Source organism: Thermobia domestica, chromosome 6 (assembly GCF_964235325.1).
Source record: "Thermobia domestica chromosome 6, izTheDome1.hap1.1, whole genome shotgun sequence".
Classification (NCBI taxonomy): Eukaryota; Metazoa; Arthropoda; class Insecta; order Zygentoma; family Lepismatidae; genus Thermobia; species Thermobia domestica.
The window spans coordinates 216,172,089-216,198,707 of NC_137459.1; the positions used below are offsets into that span (position 1 = coordinate 216,172,089).

At 37.1% G+C, this 26,619-nt stretch overlaps 1 long non-coding RNA gene across 4 annotated transcripts; it reads right to left on the reverse strand.

Annotated features, from left to right (window-relative positions):
- Positions 1-368: 368 nt before the first annotated feature.
- Positions 369-21,613, reverse strand: LOC145688415 (uncharacterized). Of its 4 annotated transcripts, none has more exons than XR_014131901.1 (3): positions 21,503-21,613; positions 1,750-1,873; positions 369-575 (listed from the first exon to the last, which is right to left on the reverse strand). It is a non-coding gene; the product is annotated as an uncharacterized LOC145688415 (long non-coding RNA). The 4 variants fall into 4 exon arrangements; XR_014131900.1 differs by lacking the exon at positions 21,503-21,613 and adding an exon at positions 21,426-21,492; XR_014131902.1 differs by lacking the exon at positions 21,503-21,613 and adding an exon at positions 21,351-21,468.
- Positions 21,614-26,619: the final 5,006 nt, after the last annotated feature.

Genomic DNA, 26,619 nt, shown 5'->3' on the forward strand with positions numbered 1-26,619 from the left:
TATCACACACAGCGTTCAAACTGCACCTTTAAAATGAGATGCATCATATTTAGTGCGCTACTGAGACATTTTTGCGAAAGAACGAAATGAAACCGTGATTTGCCTAAAAAATGGTTGAGATCCCATGTTAAATTGAACACCAATATTCCGGCCGCTGTGGCGCACTCCTTCTCCCTCTTAACACTCAATGATCAATAGAACTACTATATAGAAAATAATTTGTGTTTTGACAAACAGGTTAGTCAACAACGATCATATAAAACACAAAATATATATATTTGAGATGACGTCAGGGAACACATTTTATTAATCAAGATACATTTTATGGATCCTAGACGCTTTCATTTTCCGATAATTTCGATATGATCCACATAAAAAGATGAATTTTAAATGGAAGAGGGAACATCGCCTGCTCTTGAAGCCGAAGAGCCTTTATCACTAAAATCACTGAGTACTCAAAATTAGTATTCAAAATTAATATTCATAAAGTACCATGTATTAAGATTCTCTGAAGCAGTTATTCATGCACAAGATGATTTGCTAGCTCCTTTGTAAATACGTTTCTCTTCTTACACCTGTAAAAAACATTAATTATTAGTATTACTTAGTAACAAATGCAAAAATTATCTACTCTGAAATAAAACAATACCATGTACAGATTCTTTTTTAAATTGTTACTTTATAGAAGTTTAATATGAGTTTCAAACTTTGTAGAAGTTTCAACCCAACGGTTTTTTTCTAGATGAAGGTCAGAGCGCAGAGACAGAAATCACTGGAAAATAAAATATAATCTCCATTACATGGAGGGGGAAACTAGATAAGTACTTGTCTAAACCCGATATGCTATATTAATCCTTCAGGTACCCACATAATTTGAATACCCAGGTTCTGTCCCCGATAAAGGCGCAATTCTCAGCGTTGACCTACATCAGGGAACAAAAAGAAACAAAATTGCATTAAAACACAGGGAGCTATGATGTAGAAAAATAGAAGTTACTGCATTCGAAATCCGTACGCTTCACACGCATTACACAGAAATATCTTCCATCTGGAACACAATAAGACTTCTAGGATATAGCGTCAGGATACACATTAAAAATCAGTATAGTAAAGTTTTGAACACAAATCTAAGTAGTAGTGTGGATCGTATTGTAATATATATGTTTCGCTTCTTTGTTACCACATCCATTTTTAGCTTAGCTATAAATAGCCCAGTTAACTCACATAACAGAGAGACATTTAAACTAAAATATAAAACTCATTTAGGTTGCAACGAAGCTAGATATTTTTAGAAAACATTAGTTAAGAACAGAAAGAAAGAAAAGAAAACGCATTCCCATACATCACCATGAAGGGGAAGACCACATTAAAATTCAAAGTAATTTTACAACTTTAAGCACTTAATTTTGTACTTTTTTCCTAAGAGTACTATTGTGTGTTGTTTCTATCTCCGGAAGAATACAAACAATCTAAATTGATTGGTTACTTAATTTGTATTTATGCCTTTTATCAGCAGCTAGATTATATAGACGAGACCTACAATTTAAAGTAGCATCTGGAACCACTGCAGTGTGTTCGATGCTCTCCCACGACTCGATAAAGTCGTGGCAGAAACAAGAAAGCTCTCTGTGGGTGGTTTCGGCAATGCCCGAACACTCGTATCCCCTTACTAGTGACATTGTAAGTAAATGTGTATCCACCAACGTTGCCATAGTTTTAGTTTCTGTTATACTCTGATTTATGACTTACACATGTGGGCTTAAGAGGTCACTTTCCTCTCTTTCTCTTTCCTCCTTGCCATGGGTTTGGGATTCCACTTTGCTCTTTTCTCCCCCTCGCCAACGAAAGGTACATGCTCTATTTTGTGTTAATGCTAGTAAAAGAAAAAAAGATTTTTAAGTACACGACCACATCGCATATAATGCAAGAAAATTAATTAGGACGACCTATGCTTTGGTGTAGAATTTTATAAAAATAATCGATGTAATACGCGCATAATGTAATTATGTAATAAAGTAATTGAATATAATGTAATAAAATGCAAAATATAATTAAAATACATTATTCGTAAATTTCTGATCTCATGTTGCCCAGTGGCGTAGGGAAGGGGGGCAGGGGCCCCCCAAAGAGGTCCGACAATGTACTTTGATGTTTGTAATTCCTCTATATGTACCTATAACAGCACTTGTTCCCCCCCCAAACACACATCCCGGCTACGCTACTGATGTTTTAAGTTTTACGTCCCACGATTATGCCAGTTAGGCTAAAGGAGACGGTGAAGATGAGAAATGCATGAAATGGTGGAATGAAGAAAGTGGGAGGAAACGGGAGAACCCCGAGAAAACCCACGAGCACGGTGTTTGTCCACCACAAAGTCCACACGGCGCGAGCTGGGATCGAACCAGGGACCCCGAGCACCGGAGGTGAACGCTCTACCAAATGAATTATGAAACACGAAAAGAAATTCGTTAGAGTAGTTTTTGAGAATATCACAAATTTTGATTTTCATCTTTCAGTAAACTACTCGTAGTTTTAGAGGTGTTAAAAAAATTCGAAAATGACGCTAGAGAATCTTGTAAAAACCTTAAGTTTAAAATTATGTCTCGATACGCTGAACCGTAGATATGCCCTCTAGGCAACCGAACATATTTTCACTGGGACGAACAAAACTCCGTTTTGAGACATGTAGGGATCATCTAACGTAGAAATCCGTTTAAATCTAGATTTTTATTTTTTCATGATTGCTATACTTTCTTATTTCCTATCGTCACTCGAAAGTAAAAAGAAAATTTTGTAAAGAAGACAATCAAGACTATCTTCTTATCATCACGAGAAAACTGCTGAACCGTTTGGAAAGAATTTTGGAACATTAGCACTTGGCTCAAACTGGACTTTCCAGGTCTCTTTCATTATAATGAGTATCCTAAGAGGTATTTGTCCTCCACACTCAAAATGATGTTATTTGTCATCATCATGAGAAAAACGGATAGATTGTTTCAAATGGATTTTGCAATGTAGGTAACAGTTGACTGGAGTCGGATTTCTTTCATGTCACTTTCATTAAAGACGTATCCTAGGGGGAAAGGGTTCAAATATAGAATATGTCAAAAGCTGTTAAATAGTTTACAATCAATTTTTGAAAATAGCTCTTGGGTCGCCTAACCTTTTATAATTTAATTTCCATTTAAATACCTGTTCTAAATGCGAGAAAAGGGTTCAAATATGATTCACATTTCAAATATTCTCCATAAATTTACTCTTCCCGTGAACGCCGGTTCTTCAGCCAGTTAATAAATAATTTTATGATTAGCGGTAATAAAAATAATAATTTAATGTTACAACGAAGGCAAGTTGTGTCATGTGTGGTTATCACATTGCTTTCTTTATTGTTGTTCTAGGTCAAGGTTCCCTCTTTCTTAATTCAATTATCTAAAGATGTAGATTAAAAACTGAAAATTCTGTGTTTGATCGGGAATCAATCCGAAACAAAGCATATTAAATTAACTATATCGTAATAGTAAAACAACATTTCCTGGTGCTAAATTTCACATTACAATTGGAAAGTTTATAGAATTATGCAACGAGAAATCTTGACAGAATTGTCCACGATTTTCGTTTTCCTCTCAAACGAATTGTGAGATACTACCTTTTACTTATTATTTGTCAGCATCCTTTCCAAATTTTTTCCCCATTTCTCATTATAATGTTAAAATTCATTCAAACTATACCTAGATCTCTATTAAATACGTAAATACCTCTCAGCAATAATAATAATATAATAGATGAGAATAGTTGTTTCGCTAATAACTAACCATGGTCATCCTGAGTAACTCGATCTATACCCCGTGGCCTATACATAACACTAACAAATAACGAAGAGAAAGAAGAAAATTTAATATTATGCCTATGTTCTTCCGGTGTCATAAGGAAACCTCAGTAAAAGAAAATTAATTTAGACGGCCTATGCTCTAGTGAAGAATTTATAAAAATAATCGATGTAAAATATAGTGTAATTATGTAATAAAATAATTAAAAATAATGTAATTTAATAAAATGCAAAATATAATTGAAATACACTATTCGTAAATTTTTGATCTCTTGTTGCCTTATCTATTATGTAAATGAGAAAGTTACTTCTTCATCATGCATTTCAGATATTATTATTCGACTAGAATTGAAGATACTTTTATATAGATTAAAATCTTCCTCTTGCTTTTTTTCAATACATGCATTCATGTTTATCTTTTAAAAAAATGCACAGTCCAAAATGTATTTCTTGCCTTCTTTTATTTCATTCTTTCTGTATACAGAACAGGGTGATGAACAAACATTGACCAACTGGCCTGCACATATGGTTCGCTCCTTCTTAACGGAAGAAGAAAGATATTCTGTTGAAGTGTCAAATAACAAAGCAACACGAAGGACTCGCAGCTTCCAGGCTACTTTTTTCTTCGCCAAAACATTTAAAACATTCCATTCCTTACTCAAGTAACGGAGATCAGCTTTTACTCACCCCCTCCTATTTTAGCTGAGAGCTGTTATAGAGTTCGAATTTGTTGGCAACATCGGATTTCGGAAAAAAATATCTGTTTCACTAGCATGTAATGGGCGGAGAAGGGTAATAGGTCAATTTTCTGGACCTCGCCCTAAGGCCGTCATGAAATTTCCAAAAGTCTACCTCGCTTGCCAAAAACACGCGTGCTGCTACTACACCAGGAAGAAAGCAAAGTATGATTTATAGTTATCAGCACAACATATTTGTAATATTACAAATCACACGTAAATTATCTACATTTATGAAAAATGTAGTCTCGAGTTTGAATTTTTTTCACTGTTTTCGACAATGAGTAAGACGTATTATTTACCTACTTCCCAAAATTAGGCATGACACTGAAATCTTTTGAAATTACAATACTTAAAGTAGCTATAGTTACTAAACTGTGCTCTTGGGTACATGGTTTAAAACTCAACATCTTACTTTGTACCCATAACTGTTATTCATATTTAATTCATTATTCTCACAACATTTCGATCCTCTCTGGAACCATCCTCAAAATGCAGGAGGTGATGCTAGCCTGAATATACTTTCTGAGTACATTACTACATCACTTCAAAACCTGTGAAGGAAAAAGTCGGCATGAAGCTCAGGAGTGGTGAATATAATTTACAGAAGTGTACTGTAGAACACTTTGTGCAGATTTTTCTATTTACAGCTTTTGAAGTGATATAACAATGTTATCAAAAAGTAGATTCCTTCTAACATTACGTCTGAGCTTCAGGAATGATTCCAGAAAAGAGCAAAATATTGTGAGGATAACGACTTAAACACGAATGGAAGTAGTTGCACAAGGTAAGATTTTATAGTTAAATTATAAATCATTATTAGGGGTTGCTTGAAATTTGGTCAGATGGAGCTGACTATTTGCTATCACTTCAAATTGACAATTAGGAGATAGTACTGATAGTTCTTTTAATTCTCATATGTATATATGGATGTAGGAGTATAGTTTAAGTACAATTTTTTTCGAACGACCCTCCCTATAAGTTTCAAAATCTTTACTACTTTCTGAATATATCTTTTAATTCATATGATATACCTCTTGTACGAACTGCTAGTGTTTATGATATATCTGATACATATTTATTTATTTATTTCTAGAAGTAGTGGAGAATCGTTATATTATTATTCAATTTTGTGAAGAAAAACAGAACTTTGGTACACATTTTTTTACAGATGCCAAGAAGTCAAGCAAAGGCTCAAAAATGAACCAGGAAAGAAAAAGTGTTTTTCACTCATAACAGCTATTACCAGACTTGTTATATGGATTGACCATAACTTAAAATTTGTTTTACAAGTATTCATATGAACTTCATCTTATGGTCACTCTGGTTAGAATATTCCATTTTGAAATTATTATGTACGCATTCTTGTATTTGCATTTCGTCTCATATACTTCAGAATGCACCAAATAATACACGAATTAATCTTTATAACCTATTACAGGGTTCCTACTGATCTGGAGAAATCTATTTACCTGATCTTCGGCAGCAAATTAGCTGACTTTCATGACAGGTGTCGGATGATGTTGATATATAAATAAGGAATAAATAACGGTGAATATTTATATATTCTATAAAGACAAATAGTATTTAATTGCTCATACGTACACTTCATTTAGCACCCACAAAAATGTGAGCAATGTTCCATACCGTGATCATTAATTGTTGGCTAAGTTGAAACTGATGTAAAAGTAATGTTAGAAAAATGAGAAAAACATATTTTATAAAATTTCCCTGACTTCCTTGACCAGTAGGAACCCTGCACGAGTGTTTTATCAATACTCAAGGGGGATCTATAATTGACTGAATCCATAGTTTTTGGTACATTTATTGAATTTAAACGGTAAATTTGCTCAGAATGAGAAAGAAATCCAATTATAGATATACGAGTGACATTATTCTAAGTTGCGTTAAAAATGTCGACGGGTTATTTTCTTTACTTTTCCAAGGTACCAGCAAGTAACGTTTTCAGTAAAAATTGAAATAATAATAATAACTAACTAACTAACTACCTACCTCTATGGCCTATGGAACCTGGAGGTTCAGTGCCGCGTTCACAAAAGCTCTCCACTGACTTCTATCCTTAGCTAATTGGATCCAGTTTCTACTTTGTATTCCTATCTCTGCGAGATCCATCTTAATATTATCCTCCCATCTGCGCCTAGGTCTTCCTAATGGTCGTTTTCCTATGGGTCTACCAGTCAAGACTTTGAAAGCGTTTCTACTTTCTTCCATTCTAGCTACATGACCTGCCCAGCTAAGCCTCCTAGACTTGACGACCCTAACAATGTTGGGTAAACCGTATAAACTATGTAGTTCCTCGTTATGAAGCTTCCGCCATTCCCCATTCTCGTTCCTCTTGGGTCCGAATATTCTTCTCAGAATCCTGTTCTCAAATACTTTCAGTCTATGTTCTTCCCTCAGAGTAAGCGACCATGTTTCGCAACCATACAGAACAACAGGTATGATTATCGTTTTATATATTTTAAGCTTCAAATTGCTCGACAGAACTCGCGACGACAAGAGATTTTGAACCGAATAGTAACACGAATTCCCTGCTTTTAGTCGACATTTAATTTCTTCGTGAATATGATTTTCGTCTGTTAATATTGATCCTAATAATAATAATACAATTGTCTATTGGGATCATCTTCTGTGGTCTGAATCAGCTGGTTATTGAGTTCAGTTCACGAAAATCTTTCAGTTTAACTTTCCACGATTATGCTTTTGAAGCTAAAGGAGACGGATGATTAACGCAAGTGAATAATGAATGAAAAAACTGGTGAAATGGGATTTTGCGAGGAAACTAGAGTACCCGAGAAAACCCACGGATATGTCTACCACAAACTTACTTGAGACAGGAATTAATACAGGGACCCTACGTACCAGAGTTAAACGCTCTAACACTGAGCCACCGTGCACCCCCCCCCCCTCCACTCCGCTCTAGTTAGTTAGAGATATTACACCTCTTTCCAGATGAGAAGCAACACAAACAGAAGTCAATGGTACGCGATTTTAAAGATTAACCCCAGTGTAAGCAAAGGCGCGCGCTAGCCGCTACACCAGAGGGAAGAGCAACTACCCACTTTTATAACTCAAAATTTAAAGCAGAAAATTATTAAAAAAGAATTAAACTAACCTAGTCTGATTACGTTTTCCAAATATACGAGATGAATGTGTATGATCGTGCATTACCAACATCTGACCCGCATAAACTCACATAGTGAAATTAAAATCTTACATTACCGAAAAATATACCCAATCTACTTACAGATATAAAATTCTTCTCTTACACAATGTAAAGTCTTGAGGTCACCATCAATACATTCTTTTAGTAAATTACTGCTTTGTGCTAGATTTTAATTTAACCAAATAATCAATCATTCCCCACGGAACTGAATCTACATGTATAAAGGTCATTTATATATATAGAAATATATCTATTATAAGAACAAGAAAAATGAAACAAGAGCAAAGCATTTTGTCATTCGTTGGTGGATGGAATTTCCAGGATAGATTCTCCACTCATAATAAAAGTAATCCTTGCATGTATATGAGAACATTTTAAGTTTACGGTCATAGTCGATTCTTGTTACTTTGAACGAGTACTGTTGTGCAGGGCACCAAAAACAGCGTACTTCATATGTGCATTTTATATGTAACAATAAATAAATAAAATTATACACTCAGTACTAATTGTAGGGAAAAAAATACATTCAAGGAAATCAAAATAAGTACACCAGGTAAACAGATGAACTATCCTATCAACTACTCATGAGTGAAAAGTGGACGGGATAGGACATTACACACATGAATGTTTATATATAAGGGTTACAAAAGTGCAGGAGACATTGAAGCATATACGTATACAAAGTCTCTACGATGGTTTAGTGTTACCAAATAAACGTTTGAAATGCCAAAGCACAGATTTTTTAAAATAACTGGAAGCAATTACTGCTTTCTTAGTTGATTGCCGGACGTGGATATCTTATTTCAATTGAGTGTTTCATTGTCGCTTTACAAACACAGTTTCATATAGCAAAACTTAAGTTTCCGTGCAAGGATTTATACAGATTTCCTGCAATTCACCTATAGATATTGACTCAATTTAGCTTCGTGTAGTTAAAATACCTATTCCATGAGATACGGATGAATTGTTTAGTAACACGTGCATAATAAAGAGTTCCTTTGGAACGACCGAGCGTACAAAGTAGAACAGTATATGCAAATAATTAGGAAGTATAGTAGAATGAAATAATTGTTGATCGATGCTTTACGATATATAGTAAACAACTCAAACATAGAAAGTCTCCAAACATTCGGGATACAAGATAAGACCGTTCATAGTTGAACAGCATCTGAAACAGATTACTGAATTCGTAAAAAGAGTTGTGATTATGGATTGTCGTTACTATTCCGTAAGTGATTATATATCCTTGCACATGCAAACGAACCAGAGCAAGTTAATCACTGTATATCAGAGTGCTCACTTCTCGTGCGTGGATGCTTGGTTTGAACCCAGCTCGCGTCAAGTGGGCTTAGTAGTAGTCAAACACCGGGTGGGTAGGTTTTGTCGGGTTTCTCCTACTTTCATTATAGTGTCATATAATACTCGGCACCTGGAAATGCATAAGGTTTTTTTTACTATTATTTTTTTTTTATTGATGCGGACATTTTCAGTAGCCGCTCAATAAACCCCAGAGGGGGATTGTCATATAATACTCGGCACCTGGAAATGCATAAGGTTTTTTTTTTTTTTTTTTAAATTGGAATTATATTTTAGTGTACATTTTCGTACACAGTAATTAGAAAGTGACAACTTGGTCAAGGTTGTGTGAATAGGGAAACAAACTTTCTCATCGAAGACAACAACAGCCAGGTGACCTTTACATAAGCTTCTCGGCCCGTTGCTTTTTCCAAAACAAACATCTCGTGACGTGATGGACTTTCCTAGAGAAAATATAGAACAAAAATACTTACTGAAAACAATTTTTGGATTTTTCACCATCATACGTCACGAGATTCAATAATATAAAAAAGCACGGGCAAGAGGCAGGAGGGGAAAACTGATCCATCCTTCGTTCCATACAGTTCGGGTCAGAACTTCAAGAAGCAACCATGGAGCTTGGGATTTGTACCTTGTAAGTATCCTTTCTTTACTACAATATCCCTTTCCACTTTGGAGAGGAGATTCAGCAAAAACTCTGCCATCTGACATGTAACAAGTCATTTATCATTGTGGGTGTAAATCTCCTGAGTGGCACGCAACCCACTATGCTATACTTGCAAATTTAAAGATTTTATTTTCCTCTATACATGCAATTTAAAGATATTTTCTTCTCTACAAATTAATAATAATAAATTGTATTTTTAAATGGGGCCACTCATTTTTATTTTAAAGCCCTGATATATATCTTGCTTCAGCATTTTTTTTTTAAATATTTTATGGCTCTCCCGGCGAAGATGCAAATGAATGACAAATTTTATTCAGACATGTTTTGATGGCAATGAGTTTTCTTTTGCTCTAGATTGGCTATATCTGATGCTGTTTTGTTTTTTTTTTTTTTTTTTTTACTTTTTCTGAAGTTTTTTTGACTCTCAAAACCATTTTTTTTCTTTCTTTTGTGAGCATTTTATTTGATTCATGATGGCTAGGGCCCCTCTCTCCCCTACTAGTATTCCTGACATTTTTTCCGCGGCTCCCGGGGAAGACGCAGAATTATTTCTTTCAAAATTTGATAGACTCGCAGCCATTAATGGGTGGAATGAAGCAAAGAAAAAATCAATTTTTGAACATTGCTTAGCGGGCCCTCCTTCTCATTGGTTTCAAACTCATACCACAGCTCTCGCGACGCTCACTTGGGATAACCTCAAAGATCAGTTTCTGAAGCAGTTTGGGCCACAATTAGCTAGACTCTCTGCCATAGAAATTTATCGAAATAGGTTGCAGCACCCGGACGAACCCATTACCCACTATTTATATGAAAAACGCACCTTGCATACAAAAACTGGCGCTGAATTCGTTTTTAAGGATTTTTTGGCTGATGCAATTGCAGGACTTTTGCCCTCTTTTATAGTTGATTTTTCCCATAAAACTTTTGATAATTTTGATGACCTCATATCATTTGCAACTCTTCGTGAAAAAGCTGATTTTTTAGTATCACGACGCAATCAGGGACTCAATCCAACTCATGCTGTAGCTCCTTCATCCAATACTGACGATCTTGCAAGTATTATTAACAAATTAGAGAACCTCCAAATTCAACTCAATACGCTTTTTAATGCTCAAACACCGCTACCCCAAGTTTCGTTCGCTACATATGACCGACCCAGGTCGTATCAGCCTTCCTTTAGTGAACGCTCCGAACGCCACAGTGGTCAGCGGGACCACTCATACGATAGGTCATACCGCGATCACTCTAAAGATAGGTACACCCCTAGCCAAAAACGTGACCCCTCTCGCGAGCGTTACCCAACACCTGATCGGAGACATTCTCGAAGTATTTCCCCCCGGGACCGATCCCGTGACAACGAGCACTATCAGCATCGTTCCTCAGCGCGGGGCCGCTCTGCTGATCGTCACCATCACAGTTTCAATAGGGACAGGTCCCCTTCGAGACCTCCCAATGGGAACCATTCTCCCGTTCACGCCTCTCCGGTTCGCAACCTTCCATCATCTTGCAGCCAGCACAATGTTGCACATCTCATGGATGCACTCCGGTGAATTATAAGTGTGACCATCACTGCGCCTTTCATACTTCTCCATGTGATACTACAGCCAAATCCCACCGCCGTGATTCCCGAGGCTCCACTCCTAAAAACAGATCCTATCCCACCCAGCACCCAGTTCTAGCAAATCATGTGCAAATACCGCCTTTTCCTTTTCCATACCCATGGTCCTATCCCCAGGTGCTCCCTCCCACAACCCACAACCGCCGTCAAAAGAAATCTCGTTCAAAAAACGCGGCAAGCAAGCGGGCCACGCAGTGATGGCTCCGCAGGCTCCTACACCAGTCCACATACCCATATGGTACAAAAGGCAACTGGCCTTCATTCATGGTGATATAGATGGTGTTAAACATCAATTTTGTCTGGACAGCGGGGCAGAATCGTCTCTGATTCCCCTTTCACCTCTTCCTCCATCTGCAAAACCATTTGCGTTACGGACCATCGTTCATGGCCTCAGTAACACACCTCTTACACTTACGCAGGCTGTGTCACTTACTGTCAACTTACAAGGCATGAAATTCAAGATTCTCTTTCGGGTAATCCCCTTGCAAAATTTTCCAACCCTGATCGGTAATGAATTTCTCAGAGCACATTTTTGTCAAATTGATTATTTTCATAACGTTTTGACCTTGCATCATTTTGACGAGAACCAAACCACACCAGGGCGTCCAGGGCCGACACAAGTTTCTCTCACTAACCTGATCCTTACTAGCAGCATCGCGAGCGATAAGTACACTTTTGTCACTAAGTCTAGGGTGGCGCTGCCTCCCAAGCAAATAACATTGGTGAGTCTTACTCTACCATTGGACTCCCCACACCCAGAATACATATTAGACATACCATTGCTACCTCGCCTTAGGGGATGTATCCCTCTTGATGTACTTACTAACAGCTCCAATCCTGCCGTCCTCTTGGTCAACCCGACCAACCGATGGCAAACATTACGTAAAAACACACCAGTTGTTTTAGGGACACCCTATCGCCACGACGATAAGACACTTCGAATTAACACAGTCCGGAAGCTATATGAACCATCCATTAAGGATGCTCAACAGTTTGTTAGTGAGAGATTAACTCAAATCAAACATTTAATTGATCCTCAAAAATTTAACATTAACAGCCAGCTTCCAACTGCTCAACAGAACCGCCTTCGAGACATCCTAACCAAAAACGCAGTTTCTTTTAATTGGAGTCCTACGGATTTTTCAAAAATCCGTACTTCTGAAGCTTCTCTTAATCTCCGAGATAGGCGCCCGTTTGTTTCACCCCAGTTTTCAATTCCGTACCGTCTACGCCCTCAGGTGAAGCGAGAACTCTTGAAACTCATACAGCAAAAAGTTATCGAGCCGTCCGAATCAAGTTATAGGAACAATATTTTAGCGGTTCCCAAACCGCATTCCGAGGTCCCGAGATTGGTATATGACCTGCGTCAGCTTAATCGACACTGTGATGCTATTTCAGAACCAATTCAGCCATTAACGGACGTTTTAGAAGCCTTAGCAGATTCCAAGTACTACATATCCATGGACCTCCTCTCGAGCTTCCACCAGCTCCCTTTGGTTAAGGAGGATAGAGAAGCAACGGCATTTTCCGTTAGGGATTTAGATTTACCAGCCACACAGTTTCAGCTGACATCTCTCCCCATGGGGTTCATTAATAGTTCAATTTCCTTGCAGAGGGTGCTCAGAGAAATTTTTAAAGATATACCACCATCACGTTTCATAACATACATCGACGATTGCTATATCCACGCCCCAACTTTCGATGAACTGCTTGATACGCTCCAGCATGTGCTTCACACGGCACAGAAACATGGCCTTTTATTTAATCTTAAGAAATCTCATTTTGGCTTAACTGCAGTTAAATGTCTCGGTTTCATTATTTCTGATGGTACAGTCACGCCAGACCCCGAAAAAACTGACGCCATAACTAAATTGCCGCGGCCGACTACTTTGCGTGAACTAAAATCATGGCTGGCCAGTGTTAATTTTTACCGCAACTTTTTCCCTAACATTTCTCTCCGCTTAGCACCTTTGTATCAAGCTCTGGCTGGCAAACCCAAGAAATTAGTCTGGACATCTGAAATGGAGAACGCCTTCGACGAGATGAAGCGTCTGCTCACTACTCCTCCGGTCTTAACCCTTTTCTCCACCACTAACACTGAGCACGTCTTGATGATTGATGGGTCCAATCAAGGCGTGGGAGCATGTCTCTTGCAGCGTAAACGTGGCTCTGACACTCTCCATCCTGTAATTTACTTATCCAGTAGGCTTTCGAAACGCATTACACCCATGCCCGTGTACGAAATAGAATTATTTAGTCTATTTTTCTCTAAAAAAATTGTCAAAGTATTTAATTGGCTCCCATTTTACAGTTCTAACCGATTCTAAAGCGTTAGTTTCCATCTCTAGTACCGCTAAGTTTACAGCGAAACTCGCGCGATGGGTTTCATATATCAATTCTTTTACATTTACCATTAAACACATACGGGGCGTCAATAACTGTATAGCTGACTTATTGTCACGCTACCCCCAGCCTGTTACCCAGGAGACCCTAGACATGTTAGAGGAGGATGATCATCAATTTCAGCTCTTAACTTTGGATGCTACCATCGACATTTCACGGTTGCAACGAGAGGACCCGTTTTTTGGAGAAATTATCCGTACACTCCAAGCACCAGACTTCAACCACCCTAGATATCACCAGTGGGAAAAGTATTATATGTTTATTAATGGAGTCTTGTATCGGAAAGTACCTCCCCGTTCAGCACCGCGCCAATTGTTGTGTATTCCCATCTCACTAAGAGATTCAATTTTTCACGAGCTGCAAACACAATGCTTGACACACCCAGGCTATACGAAATTATTTTATCTCATCCGGCAGCGTTATTACATTCCAGGGCTGTCCAAGTGGTTATACAATCGTATACAGTCATGTGTTGAGTGCGCCATGTTCAAACGCGCATACTCTCCTAATAATGACCCAGTACAGCGCCATCCTCCGGCCACGCTCTTTTCCCATATTTCTATTGACTTATGTGGAAAATTGATGCCATTAGAAGGCGATGGATTTTGTTGGTTTTATGTTGCAACAGACCACCTCAGCAGTTACGTCATAGCTCACCCCATTAAATCTCCCACTTCCGAAGAATTTATATCCTTCTTTATGGATCAAATTGTTCTTCGCCTTGGCACTCCTACTAAGGTATTTTTAGACGCCCAAAGCTCTCATACATCACAAAAAAGTAAAGCTTTTTTACAGAGTCTGGGAATTCAAGTATCTTACGCTTTGCCACAAAATCACAAAACTTTAGGCCATGTTGAATCAAGGATTGGGAATCTACAGGTCGCGCTTAAGTTTTTATCACGCGATAATCATAGTCACTGGCCACGTTTTTTGCAAGAAGCTGTCGCTTCTCTAAATTTCACTCCTCTCTTTCATGGCTTTTCACCGCACCAAATTTTATACGGCGAGTCACCACGATTACCTCTTGATCAGATATTTCGTACCCCGAGGGATCACTCTGACCTACATACACGGCTCGCCGCTGCAATAGAAATGCGTCAGCTTGTAGAACTTAAACGACAGGAAATATTTTCCAATCTCAAACGGAAACAAGAGTCCAAACACCCTCCCACCTTTTTTCCCCCAGGCGCTGACGTCATGGTCTCCAACTTATACGCTAAGCCTGGTCAGTGCCGTCCGTTGATGCCAGCCTATAATGGGCCATTTAAGATCATTCGTCGACTTGATGACAACACGTACATTGTAGACATCCAAAACAAGCCTACGCCCATAGCACAATCGCGTCTCAAGTTATACATACCTGACACTCACACTGATGTCATGTTTCGTACCAAATACAAACGCTACATACAGAATCACAAATCATGATGTAACCCTACTCCAAGGAGCAAGCTGGTTCCCCTTCCCCTACTTTCTCTTTGATCCCACCCATAATTTTTCCCTTCAATTTTCCCTTTTCCCCTTGTGCCTTTAAAAAAAAACAGGTCTAGCTTCCATCCCATTTACATATCCTTTTTCCCATGTTCTTTCGACGTTGTCTTTCGAACATGCTTGTAACTTCTCCGATCTTACTTCCGCAACTTCCTCTTCAGGCACAGTATGCAAACTTTTAGATCCACCTATTTTTTGTTACAATTTTATGTATATTTTGTATATATTTTATTTATATATATATATATATATCGGTGTCGGTTGTATTCTCTTTTTTTCCCATTTAAAACCACAACCATGTTTTTTTTTTTAAATCTACCATTTATGTTATTTCCTTTTTTTTTTTTTTTTTTTTTTTTTTTGTGCTTACACCTGTAGCGCATTTATATATATACATAAGTATCTCCCTTTTGAGAGTCACATAAAATTGCTGAACGAATTTTTTCATCACTAAAGCATTGGAGTTGCCTAATCGGAGCAAGGCTGAACATCCTCTTGTTAATCCCAGCCCCTCCTACACCTTGTATTAACCTTCCTTCCTGGCAACCTGGCACCTCGACGACATCTGCAGCACCGTTCCCGACGTCATGATGCTCTTCATCGCAGTTTCTCGACTCTAGAGAGGATGGTTTCAGAAGCAGGTTCCTGCACTCCCGAACTCAGTTATTCGGGTATGGACAGCAGATGCCCAGCGCTATTTGTTTTTTTTTTTCGCCGACTTCAAACTATTCAGCTTCCAGTGTTTCAACGCCATAATTGACAATGTGTCTGGCAGTGTAGCATGTGAACTCTCTCCTAGGCGGCTTCTCAGTTATTGATCCCACGGTTCGTCATGGCGAACACACAATTTTTATGGACCAGCCGCAGTGTAGGATAACCAATAGTGCATTATGTTCCACTATAGTGAGGTTATCTTCTATGTTAAGTGCAACGGCTCATTTTCCTCGTCTCTTTGGACATTAGAGACCGAAGAAACAAGCTTTGGAGACACATGTAGCTTTTTTTTTGGAGACATGCCATATTCTTTTTTTAATTTTTTAAACATACAGGTGGCAAAACCATTTTGGAGAGACATGCCATATTCTTTTTTTAATTTTTTAAACATACAGGTGGCAAAACCATTTTGAAGAGACATGCCATATTCTTTTTTTAATTTTTTAAACATACAGGTGGCAAAACCATTTTGGAGAGACATGCCATATTCCTTTTTAATTTTTTAAACATACAGGTGGCAAAACCATTTTGAAGAGACATGCCATATTCTTTTTTAATTTTTAAACATACAGGTGGCAAAACCATTTTGAAGAGACATGCCATATTTTTTAATTTTTTTTTAAAACATACAGGTGGCAAGACCATTAATCTCTTTGGAGGATATGCTATATATATATTTTTCACATGCAGGTGAAGGAGAACAAAAACTTTTTAAAATTAGTAGGATGCACGTATATGTCCCGCAAGTAATGTAGACATCAATGGATAAAAGACTTGCACTCTTCCGGGTACTATAGTTTTTTTTTTTTTTTCTTTTGACAATATTTTTTCTTGTTTTGTAAGTCATAGGATACTTATACCCACAATGCCTGTTAAACTTGCGTTCCACACTCCATGCATAAAGGTTTTTTTTTACTATTATTTTTTTTATTGATGCGGACATTTTCAGTAGCCGCTCAATAAACCCCAGAGGGGGATTGTCATATAATACTCGGCACCTGGAAATGCATAAGGTTTTTTTTTTTTAAATTGGAATTATATTTTAGTGTACATTTTCGTACACAGTAATTAGAAAGTGACAACTTGGTCAAGGTTGTGTGAATAGGGAAATAAACTTTCTCATCGAAGACAACAACAGCCAGGTGACCTTTACATAAGCTTCTCGGCCCGTTGCTTTTTCCAAAACAAACATCTCGTGACGTGATGGACTTTCCTAGAGAAAATATAGAACAAAAATACTTACTGAAAACAATTTTTGGATTTTTCACCATCATACGTCACGAGATTCAATAATATAAAAAAGCACGGGCAAGAGGCAGGAGGGGAAAACTGATCCATCCTTCATTCCATACAGTTCGGGTAAGAACTTCAAGAAGCAACCATGGAGCTTGGGATTTGTACCTTGTAAGTATCCTTTCTTTACTACAATATCCCTTTGCACTTTGGAGAGGAAATTCAGCAAAAACTCTGCCATCTGACATGTAACAAGTCATTTATCATTGTGGGTGTAAATCTCCTGAGTGGCACGCAACCCACTATGCTATACTTGCAAATTTAAAGATTTTATTTTCCTCTATACATGCAATTTAAAGATATTTTCTTCTCTACAAATTAATAATAATAAATTGTATTTTTAAATGGGGCCACTCATTTTTATTTTAAAGCCCTGATATACATCTTGCTTCAGCATTTTTTTTAAATATTTTAATAGCACCATTTCGTTTGTGATCATGATTAGAGTCTTCCTTAGCCTCAGATTATTATCGTGGGCGGTACACTTTAAGACAAATCAATGTAGAGTATCAATACCAAGAACAGTTTTAAATAGAAGCAAAATAGCAAAAACTGGTGGTATGGTCCAGTAATTCCACTCTCCTCGAGCTGAAAAAGTTGGTAGAAATGGCCTATATTGTAAGGATTTATCCTGCATGATAGTCTGCGTACCCACCTAGTGCACAGATTTCAAACCTCAGTCGTGATTCGCACTACAATAGGCCATATTGTTCATGAACTTGGTTTGCAAGAGGTGAAACACAAAAATTTAAAACATGGTATTATGCTAAACATACAAAAGTGTTACCTATTTAGAATGAGAGGGCACACCAAATCTATCGTCCTTTCACACTTTTGCAAGGAACAGTAAATGTAGCTGCAAGAAACATACGGTAAAATACTATATATGAAAACTATGTCAGCGGGCACTAAGTTTAAGAATAGCAGAATTTGTAAAACTCATAGGTAATATTTAATACTTAGTACATAACGAGGAAGGCATGGTGGATTGGTGGTATAGCTCTGGTGCGCCAAATCTGTTTCGATGTGGTGGACAGCACCGTATCCGTGGGTTTTCTCCGAGTTATTTCGGTTACTCGTATATTGCCATTCCATACACTGTTTTCTAATTATACGTCTCCTTTAGCCCAAAGGGCATAAACATGCGACGTAAAATTAAAACGTTCATTTTCGTGTATAAACACCAAACACAATATGCGTACAAACTAATGTGCCCTAGAAATGACTATGCGCTATCCCAGTACTTAATATCTTACTATATGCAATTATTTCACAATAGTATTATGAAATTCACTATAGTATCTTAGAAACTGTTTCTTAGGTAGGATTTGCATTCATGGGTGAAGATTCACTTTACGACAATTTTCCCTTATTGGCATAAACACGCGTTCGAAAGTATGCGACAAAAGCGATCGCGGAAACAGCACACGCTAACTTGTGCTTGGTGGCCTGTGGGTAAACGAAAAAGTGCATCTGCAGGAAGCAGGCGCGCCAACGACGGGAAGTGCACATAATCAAAGACAGCGCAAAAAACACTTGATATCGCCTAGAATCTCATAGGCTAGAGTACCTGTACTGGTTTTACCCTAGTAACTCTATTGTTGTAGAGAAAAACTACAAGTTTCCTACATCGATTCGAATAGATTTTAGTTTAGCGTCCCTTTGAGCAGCGAGGCTATATGAGACGTGGACCTGCAATTTAACGTGTAATCCGAATCACATGAGCTCACGCGGAAATCGAACTCGGGTCTCCCACACCAAAGGCGCGTACGCTAACCGCTTAGTCACGAGGGAGCTCTAAGTTTCCTACATCGTTACAGAAATACTTCGCAGATGGTATTAGTTTGTTGCACAGTCGTCTTTGATATGCACGCAATCATTTTAATCCCAGTTGTAATTGTTTCACAGTTGTAAACATGAAATATTGGTTTCCTACTGGTTTCTGAAAACTTCCTCCGATAGTGAAATTTAATATCCCATACAATCCTTTGTCATATGTACTCATTCATTATATCCATACAACTACCGTAATTTTTATGACGGACTATTCTTAATCAGTTCCAATAATTAAAAACTCATATTGTATAAACCATAACAAATATTATTGCAAAAACCATCTGTTTTCACTACCCTCGCGCACGTGCATAACCACCATCATTAATGCGCCTACTCTATTCGGACGCACCCCCGTGCGGGACCACCAGCTTCGCCCTGGACTGACTGCTCGGTTAGATAGCATTCGTGCTTTTTAGTGGTTATCTAGCACAAGATGGTTTGTGTTTTGCACCTTAGTTTTTGTTATACATCCGAACGCCGTATTTGGTAACAGTTTAGAGATGGGGGACAAAAACTGGCAATCAATGTTTGAGTAAAGTGTTATGAAAATTTTAACTATTAATAATTTACTTCTAGTTTACCGAACTTGAACTTTATAGTGACTTATGTGGGAAAAGAAAGTGAACTCTTCGTAACGAAGACAGAAAACAACGTGCCTGTGGGGCTCTAACACGCCTTGACTCACTAACGCTTGCTCGGCAATACTATGTGAATTAAATATCGGTAACTTAACCTAATTTATCGTACGGAACCATAAAACGACCGAATCTGAGTAGAGTATCGCAAAAAAGTAGGTGAAAAGCTGGCCCTTCCATCGCTAAACAAAGGCCCCGTATTTATTTGCAAATAGTATTTTTCTATTACAAATCGTAAACTTTTTCACGCATCTATTTTAGAAGGTAATTGAACCTAACCTAGGCTAATGTAACGTAATGTAATATAATCTAGCCAACGGAACCAAATGTAGTACATTTTGGTATTTATTTTGGAGTATGCTTAGCAGAAGGAGTCCAGAAGCACGTACAAAACACAGGGGAAATGGATGATACAAGTACTTAGACGTAACATAACGTAACCAAATCTAACCTAAACTAATGTAAGGTAATCTGAACTAACGTAATATTAGTGGAAATCAGCAAAATTCTATCATTTTTTAGAAAATTATGCTGGACCCTTACACTAACATAACATGACTAACCTAACCTAATGCGAACAGAAATTACCAAAATTGTAACTTTTTTTTTTTTTTTTTTTTTTTTTTTAAGAAAAAAGTGCTGGATCCCTTCTGCTAAACATAGGACTGTTCTTTTTTCGATTATATGTTCTTGCGATACAGCACAAATGCCGAAACATTTTTCGTCCTAATCTAAGCTAACCTTAAAATGTAAATTGACAGAACAGTCTGCTCAAGTAATGCCGATTGCATATCATGTTACCATGCACAATGTTTTGTAAGAGTAGGGAATTGTTTAAATATTTTTTGTTAGATTTTCAACAATTCTTTCTAATGCTCTCTATAAACCTGTGCGCGTGTCCTAGACACGAATGTTTGGGATAATTTTGGAACTAGGGGGCCAAAATCGGGTAAAATCAGCATGTTTACAGGAGAAATGAGTTGATGTTACGTAAGTGTAATCACTAACATAACATAACATAACCGAACCTAGCCTAGCCTAAACCATCAAAAACACAGAAAATATAGGAAGAAAGTAAGAGTGATATAATCACCACGTAAAAATTATTGCGGATATTTTATGTATTTCTCCACTACCCTCGTTTAAGAGTATGAACCCTACCCGTCGCTGACGCGCCTGCTCTCTACGGACAAATACCCTCGCTCTGCTCGGGGTTTGAGGTTAGATAGCATTCGTGCTTTTTAGTTGGTTCGTGACTGCAATAAACGTGTGAAAATTTGGTAGAACCGTGTGCTCGGTAATGCCCCAAATATCCTATTCTAACCTGACCTAAACTAACCTACCCAAACCATAAAATAATACAGGAAAGATCCCCCAGTTCCAAAAATATACCGAATGTTTAATTCTTAAACGATTTTATTCTTAAAACAATAACAGGCAATTCATGTTAATAAGTAACTACTTTCCAAAAACATGCATATTAACTTTTGCACACTACACAATAGTAAGTTTCTAAGAGCCCTAGTCACATTTCTTGGTAGATCCAGTTACACAAATAATTTCAAATAATGTTTAGAAAAAAATATAACTATCAAAATTAGAACTACACTTGAACATAAACTATACAGCGTAGTTTGCAACATGCTTCACTCAGTCTCGCAAATAATTTTTCGAAAAAAGAACTGAAAATTAAATTCACACCCAATACAAACAATAAACAATGGCGTTCAATTATAAATTTTCCGCTGAAACCATGCCGAAACTTATCTCTATCTTACCACAAATTTCATTGGCTTAAGTTATAATCACGTCATATACGAAATGCTATCCACATCTTGATAGTTTCTTGTCTCTTTCTTCTCTTTGGGTGTGGATCCAGCCACTTCCAATTTTGAAAGCAGCATAGGTGTAAGTCGTTAAAATTAAAAGAGCAATTTTCCTGAAAATTAATTCCCACAATGAACTCACCCCCTTCCCCCGGGTGTGGGTAAATGTTCTTAATTCATCACTACCAAAATGTCTATATAGAACTCATGAACAGTGAATAAATAGTGCTTGAAAATACACCTAAATGGCAGTGAACTTATTATTTAATATTGCTATTCTTATCAATTTTAACGGCAGGGCCGGCGCGAGGGGGGGTCGAGCCGTGCCACCGCCCAGGGCGGCACGTCTAGTGGGCGGCAAAACTTGAAAAAGAAAAGAATACTATTAAAATATAATGCTTCGTAATAGGCCCACATGGAAAAATAAAATTGTGTTCACCTGAGAAGGTAATTAAACTTACTTCACTCACATTCAGGAAAATACTCACTCAGGAAATTCAGAGCATTCCCCTTCATTTCCAATTATCAAACTACTAGCCACAGGTATCTCTTCAATATTTCCCTTGCAGCGGCGTAGATAAGATTTTCAGCTAGGGCGGATAAGATTGTCAAGTGTCTTTTATATTTTTTGCTATTCAGCAATATTCTAATGCTCCACTCCAAGGACGCAAAAGACACACTCCCGCTTGCATATTTGCGGATCCCAAACGTTTCAGATATCCTCTGATCTGATTGGTCGATACAGGTAAGATATCACAAGACGTGATCTACATATAGCACAAAGTAAACATCAAACGATATCGGCTCCGGTAGCCGAGTGGGCTAGCGCAACATGCTATTGAAGAAAATGTTATTGGCGTGGGTTCAAATCCTACCTAAGGACAGTTTTTTTTACTACTTTTAAAATTTTTTATAACACTTCTTTCGTTAAAATAAGATTAAAAATAATATTCAAAAAGTGATTTAACGATAATTTTTTAAAAATTTTTATTAAACTTCTTTCATTAAAATAAGTTTGCCCTTGTACTATATAGATCCACAGCAAATGTAGTAGTAGTACGTTGCCCTTGTACTATACAGATCCACAACTAATGTAGTAGTAGTTGTAGTAGTAGTAGGAACGGGTTAGAAGCCCCGCAGGGGTTGTTTGGGTTCTGTTCGACATCAAATTGGCAAGAATGCTGAAACGTTTGGGATCAGCAAAAATGCCTCCCGCTTGAGACAAGCCGTTCTAGCCTACAGCACCTCTAGAGACTTTTAGGTTCTAGCAGCGAGTTTTTAACCAATTTACAAATTTTTTCATTATCATATCTTATCAACAATATATATATTTATATATAATTGTTTTTATATCTAAACAATACAAGTTTGACTGCGTCATGGCCGAACACATTAAAAGAACCATGGGAGGACAAAATAAATACCATTACGAAAAGACGTCCATTTTTTAAATTCCAATTCTTAGTGAGTAAATTGAAAGTAAAATACTGTTTTTGTTGAGAGCTGCAACATCTTACACTATAATGCTAGACTGTACACCAGATATTTCTGGTACAGAACAAAGGATCGTTCGTTTTGTACAAATTGCATAAGTAATGGAGAATGGCTTGTAAAAATTTGCAACACTTTCTTGGTTTCGTACCAGTAAAAGGCATCACTGGTCTAGAACTGACAGAAGTAATAATTAAACAGCTAAAAGAAATGAACTTCTATCGAAGACATGAAGGGCCAAAGATATGACAATAGTTCCAATATGAAAAGCAAAACCAAATTCCCAAGCCTTCTATGTTCCTTTACTAAATTTTGTCGTTAACGATGCAGCCAAAACATCTCAGTCCACCGTTTCATTTTTTGTATAGTTAAAAAAATGTTTATGACTTCTTTTCTGCGTCAGTTCAACGTTGGATCATAGTAAAGGAATATATTAGCAGCCTCACTTTTAAACCATTCAGCACCACGAGTTGATGCTCTGACTCCACTTAGATATCAAATAGAGGTTTATGATACCTTATTTCAAATAAATAACGATAATAGAATACATAGAATGGTCGCCTACGATGCTCTGTGTATAGCAAACTAGCTGCGTGACGTTACTTTCCTTTGCTCTTTAGTTATCTGGTATGACTTTTTACTCCACCTAAACATAGTAAGCAAAAATCTCCAAAACATTGATTCTCCTGTGTTTCGGTCGGGGTTTCTTGAAAATATATCTGAGTACTTTGAGAGGAGCTGAAATGATGCAAAATTTCAATATATCTTAGTTGATATGATTTGGCATCAGCATTACATATGGATGACCCACGGATATGGAAAAAGAGAGATTCAGTACGAGGCAGAGGATGAAGCTATTGAAGATCCACATAACAAAATACAAGATCGATTTTTATTACTACTTCTAGACGTGATTGTGTTAGCTTTAAGAGAATGGCTTAAGCAACTTAAACATTACAGCGAGTATTTCGATTTTCTTTACGATATAAGTAATCTGAACGATATGCCACCTGAACATTTGTCTGAAAAGTGCCTGCATTTTAATATGCAAAGAATCAAAAGATATTAATCCCAGTGATTTGAAAGACGAACTGAAACTATTAACCGCTATAATTAAGCCTAAAAGTTCACCAAAAGATACTAAAATTGATTAAGGAATATGACTTTACTCCCTATGTCAGTGTTGCAGTTATGATTGTGTTTACCCTACCAGTAACCGTAGCAAGTAGAGAAAGAAATTTTTCGAAACTTACTCTAAGCTTATTAAAACCTATCTACGTTCTTCCATATCTCAAACACGTTTAAGTGGTCTAATGATGATATCAATGGAATATTAATTGGCCGAAACATTGGAATACACGAATGTGATAAAGGAATTTGCTCGTACCAAAACAAGAAGTTTTTTCAATTAAAGTATGTTAAATTTGTGTATTTCTATTGTGTTTTAGGACATAATAAGTCTTAAGCTAATTACTTACTTTTGACGTAATATTTGATTCACTATATTATCGTTTTGCTCCATACTCTATTGGAAACCCTTTTGATATAAAGTCGGACTAAAGTACATTTAAAAAAAAATCCTGTATGCCCTGCTGTATATCACATATAGCGAAATCGATCATACTGAATATTGTGTCATATATGGAGTCGTTTAAATTACATAAGCATTCGAGAGAGGTATTTCAATTTTTTGTTTACTTTTCCTTTTCATACATGCTTTTAAATATGGTATCTTACTTTTTCTTAATACCTGAACGTCTTCTGTCAAAATAAGGTTTGCGGATTTAAAGGGGCGGCATTTGAAAGTACCGCCCAAGGCGGCAAAACTGCTAGCGCCGGCCCTGTTTAACGGTAATTGTTTATGACAGTGTTGATAACCATTTTTCTGCCAGGTCCTACCATTTAAGAGAATTCCTAAAATTTATCGGAATCACAGCCATATTCGATACATTATTGAATGAGGCCTCTCCCTGAAGAGAGGAGATTGGCCTACTGGTCCCACCCTGACTAGACAAGTTGGGAGAGGACAGCCGAAGCTCTCACTGTGATCACTTCTGTCTTTTATTCATAGCAGCTCCACAATTGCTTCATGATGCTACGTGGACACGCGTGCCAAGACAAACACCCGTGGAAAGAATCCTTGATAATACCGACAGTAAACCCTTGGACCCCTCAATCCTTATTTGCAACACTAATAACTATAGTTGTTACTGCAGTATACAAACACATCCAAAACACAGAACATCGCCGGCCCCCTAAAAATTGAAATGCTCAAGTATTAATAATGAATATCACGGAGAGAAAATAATGACACAACTCGTCATATGAGCAGGTTGTACTTATTAAATTATAAATCAAAGAAGTTGCCAGATTTCTGACGCGAACTCCCTGTCAAAATCGGGAAGAAATAAAAAATATTTTACTTGCTAGTAGCTCGACTCGGGCGGATTTATCAATATCGAGTACACAAAACAAATATTATAGCTAGAAACATCTTTGGCAAAAAGGCTTTTAATTTCAAACATTGCATCACTACTTACATTAATTATGACGAAGTATCCATACGATTAGTAACATTGTTTAATATGTAATATTGAACTTTCTCCACAAAGGTCACACAACTAATATTTTTAAAAAAATCGTAATGTTAACTTAAAAGCATTAAAGACCATTCTCATTTGACAAGAATGTCACAAGTTTACCAACATCATTCGTCGGTATGCAAAGTATGAGTGGCATGTCAAACCGACAATGGTAAAAGAGAAGTTTCGAATAAATGTTTCCTTGTATGAAGTCACCATAGTGGGTGCACTGAAATTGCGCAAACTTTCATTCCCTTATCTATTGACAGATAAAGCCTTAATAAGCAGGCAGCAAAATTGGAAATTATACAAAAAAAATGTGCAACGTTGCCACCATTACCATAAATATTTCGACTAATAAATCAGTCATCAAAATTCAAATTCTTTTAGGTAAAAAAATACAAAGTAATGCATGACAATAACATTTTCAGTTACCGCTATTATATATGTGCACGGGCGTCGTTAGAGAGGGGGACGGGGCAACATGTCCCAGTTAATAATTTTCTGTATCATGTCTAACTGTAAGATTGCCTGTAACATTAAAACTGTAAGAAAATAGTTATTGGAAAACTGTAAGGGAAACGAACTTATATTACATAAAGAGAAAATATAAATATTTCGAGAAGTTCCCCTGAAATATCGTGAACAAGCGTTCAACCAATCAGAGATAAAAATTTGTTTACACTTTCCAGTTTTAATCAATCACCAACTTATTCCTTATATTTGCATTTGCATCTTAGTTATCGTTCTTAGGTGCTGTGAGAAAGATATGTTATATATTATTATCGTAAAAATTGTTACAAGAATGAATGGTCAGTGTGCTTTTGCTTTGTAAATATTAGAATGCAATACAAATATATCTCACAAAGGATTAAGTGTTTCGGTGCAAAATTTCACACAATTTCCTGAATCCTGTTATTGGCAACGTCGCAGTGGAAATTTGCGCAATTTCAGCACACTGCTCCTCGTTGATAAGTTATAGATTACGAAGATTAT